This window comes from Humulus lupulus, chromosome X, assembly GCF_963169125.1.
Source record: "Humulus lupulus chromosome X, drHumLupu1.1, whole genome shotgun sequence".
NCBI lineage: Eukaryota > Viridiplantae > Streptophyta > Magnoliopsida > Rosales > Cannabaceae > Humulus > Humulus lupulus.
In genome coordinates this window covers 174,222,215-174,226,543 of record NC_084802.1, presented here as the reverse complement: position 1 = coordinate 174,226,543, position 4,329 = coordinate 174,222,215, and positions in this window count along the sequence as shown.

The window sequence follows — 4,329 nt, the reverse complement described above, 5'->3', positions numbered from 1 at the left end:
GTCCGAGCAAAGAAAAAATGAGAAAAACTTCACAACGAGCCAATAATCATAATCAAACACCGTCTCTTAGAATCACATAGCAATACCCATGCCCAACACATATACCCCATCACTATAAGAAAAAATGCTTTTAATAACACCGAAAATGTGTTATCAAAACATAAGATAACACTTTCTGATGTGTTAAGAACGACTATGTTATTGTAGGTCAGGGTACTTTACATAACACTTTATCAGTGTTATACAGATGTGTTATTGTACTGTCAACGATAACACAATTTCTGTGTTATTTTAATATATAGGTAAGTGTTAAATTATGTTATTTATAGTCGATTATATAACACTTTTTTTTGTGTTATACTACACTTTAGTATAACACTTTTTTTGTGTTATACTACACTTTAGTATAACACATTTTTTGTGTTATACTATACTTTAGTATAACACATTTTTTGTATTATACTAGACTTTAATATAACACATTATTTGTGTTATACTACACTTTAGTATAACACATGTGTTATATTAGCTTAGAGAAACATAATCTTTTTTTACTTACACAAAACTAGGAAAACAAATATGAAAGTTGAAGCCAAATAAGGTAACATAAATAGATTTTTATTAATTACTCAAAATGTAATTACAATATTTAGTCTACTAGTCTAGGCTTAAGAAATCATATTACAACATAATTTATGCCCAATTTAGATTCCTTTATCACTAAATACAATACAAGAAATGTACACAAAAATTAGTGAAATACATTCTTCCATTCTAAAGGCCTCAACTACAAATGTTGTCAAGAATTGCTCCAAAGAAATCATCTCAATATACCTGCACATTGTAAAAAAAAAAGTCCTTTTATTATTAATATGAAGAAACAATTCATACATTTTGTACTAACTTCTATCCCCATTCTAGAGAAACTATATAATGAGAAGTAAAATCACGCAATACAACACTCAAATTTTATTAATCAAAATTATCCATCATAACATAACATACTCACAGCAAAAGAAAGGCCTTGCTTGAAGCACCATAAGGTGGGACCAAGCAAGACACCAAATATCAAAGGTGGGTCATGATTTTTCTTCTCAAGAAATGAAAAGTTGCATTTCTACATGCAGCTTTTCTTCCATGGAATTCAAACAAAGAAGTTGGACTAGAAAGTCCCCAAAGTGATTGACCTAACTGAATCTCAAGTCTTCTTCAAGAAGCTATATGGGAAAACGAGTCTAGTCTACCCTTACCTAGTCTTCCAACAAGAAAAGAAACTCTATACCTAATAAACTTACAATAGAAACTTGAACAAAACTAAAAGAACAGCTCCCAACAGCAAAGAAACAGATCCAAATGACTCTGTTTGTTTAGTTAGCAAACAATGGAATTGATTTTTATTTTGTTTTTCTTTGTCATATCAGAAAAATAAAGTTACAATTATGCCTAGCATCTCTGATTTAACAAATAAGTAAAGCAAGAAAGAAGGAAATAAAAAAGAAAAGAATAGCAGAAAAACCACAAGGGTAAAAAAAAAATTGCCCAACATACACTACATCCAACCAATAACAGAAAAAGAAAAATCTAAAACGCAACTATAATGGAGGCTATCTAATTGCCAGAATAAAGAACTATACAAAAGGAGCACCCAGCAGCATAAATATAAAGTAATTAGACAAAAGGGTTGCAGATGTGGTAACTTCTCTACAGGCTGTTGTACAAATTTATAAAAAGAAAATAATACATGATGTGTAAATGTGACAAAATTACCATCTTCATTTCATACACCAAGAAACACTACTTGTGCAAGGAAACCTCTAAGAGCCAGACCAATGACTAATGCTATTCCCAGAACAATAGAAGAAAAGCTTCAGACAAGACATAGTATGGAACTAAAGAAGTTCTACATGTTAGCATTCAAAGTGAAGAAAAGAAAAAATCAAAGAGGGTATGAGTTAAAAGGATTGACTCACTCAAACCATTACTATCAGGAACTTAATAAATGCTTTCTCTTGTCAAACAACAATACGAAGTGAGATGAGATTAAAAAAAAGTTCAATCTTTATGCAATGAAAAATAGAAGAATTTCATAGCCATTAGTAAGATACGAGAATCACAAAAGTAGCGCTAACAGACCTCAAGCCCCTCATCCTGCTCCCAAGCAATCCCAGGTCCACTATACATATTCTTGATAAGCAAAGTGCAAGATTTATTAGGGTAGAAATGGACTCTACTACAACGCTGACCAAACCGACAAGCTCCAGTTTTTAAGTGGAAAGGACAATGAGCTCTATCATGTCATGCATACAAAAAAAAATACTTAGAGACCATGTTCCTCTTAATCATACCAGCAAACACAAAATGAGTTGAACACATAGATAAACTCAAAAGATATAATAATAGTCTAAGTAGAATGAGTATAATAATTTGATTACTATAACAATCCAATAAAGAGAAACAACAAACTAAGTGGTTCATACCAGGATCCAAATTAATCAATGCCTTAACTAGTACTTGAAATGCAATCTGAGAGAGAGACCAAAAGGGGGTTTAGTCTTATATGTGCTATTAACTTTTAAAAAGTACCATTAAACATAATAATTGTGAATCTGTTTTGACAGACAATTATTCAAACAAACTTATTCTGAACCCCATAACAACTGGTTCACCTTTTCTATTTAGCAAATCATTTTCAAACCTAAGTAGAAGCCAGAGATGGGGTATTTCAAAAATCAATAATTATTACTTTCACTGTTTCACAGACAGATTCTTTATCCCCCCAAACAAATAAATATTTATGAATATAAATAAATCACCCCCTAAAAATATCTTAACCACACAAAAAAGGCCAAAGGTTTAAACTTTAAAGATAGAAGGCATCTTTTGTTTTTTTCTGTGTCTACTTCAAACTCTTCCCAAAAAAACTAAACTCAGATGAACCAAGTAATAGTCTTTATTTTTTATTTTTCCTTTCTAAACTTCAAATATTAAAGAATATCCTCACAACTCATTCCCCAAGATCAAGATATGTGAGAAAGAGAGCTTACATTTTTGGTTTCATCCTGAATGTAGATGGGTCGGTCATGGCTCCAATTTGTCATAGATTCTTGGACATACTTGTACATGTCTCTGGTGATTTGAGCCTTGAGTTGTGGAGATTTAAAGAAGCCACCCACTAGTCCATGGATTCTCCTTTGCAAGCTTCCATTGATAAGCAAAATAGAAGACTTTCCCATCAACTCAGTCAGAGATTTTGGGTAAGAAGGCACAAAAACCTTTGCATCAAGTACCAACAGAAAGAAGTTGGTAAGAAACCCAATAGTTTTTATAATTGTACCCTGAATAATGAGAGAAAGAAGTTCAAGATAAACCAAAGAGCTGCAAGTACCAACAGAAATTATGAACTAATTGCATCCTGGAAATCATTGAAACATGATGAAGACAACTGAAACAACACAATATAACAAACCTCAATAGCTCCTGCATTATGAGGTTTATACACAATAAATTGTTGAAATTTGAGATCATTAGCGATATTTTGATGTTCCACAACTTCCCTCTAAGTATTATTCTGAAACTTGCTGGTAGAAATAGTTAAGAAATGCAAAAAAGAGATGAGTGAGAGATAGAGAGAGAGGGAGCCGAGAGAGACAAAGAGAGCAGAAATAAAAATGTAGAAAAAAAATACAAACCTAAAAAATGGGACAGATCTTGAGCTGAAATGGTCCTGCTCACAACATTGTAAATATTTTCCTTTATGAGTTATTGAAAAAAAAAATACCAAACTGAATTGACAATGTTTTCCACCAAGGGTACAATGTAGAAGAAGAAAAAAAGTTACCAGTCTTAGAATATCTCCATGTTTCTTATCCTCTGCTTCAACAGCTCTGTCTAGAATACCCCCTCATGTGGCACTAAATGTGGAGAAAAAGAAAAATTTACAAAATTAATTAAGTGAAAATCTGTCAAAAGAATAACTGAATTGAAGAAAAGATGAATTTTGCATAGGAGTTTCATTAAATTGCAGAGTGGGAACTCCAAGGGCTGTCCACAAGGAAATAGAACAAATCCATATAAAGTCAGAACAGATCAAACTCATATGACTTTATTTGATTAGTTATTATAATACTTTTCTAATAGTCTAAACTTCTATGGTGTATAATTTTGATAAACTTCTTCATCAACAGAAGTTTAATGAAATTATACACCATAGAAGAATTCTACTATCATTACAACTGGTTCCTAAATAATCTGAATTAGAAATTTAGTACTATAGTTCTGAGAGATGGAAATTAAGAGCTAGAGAGACTAAAACCAAAATTCAGGAACAGG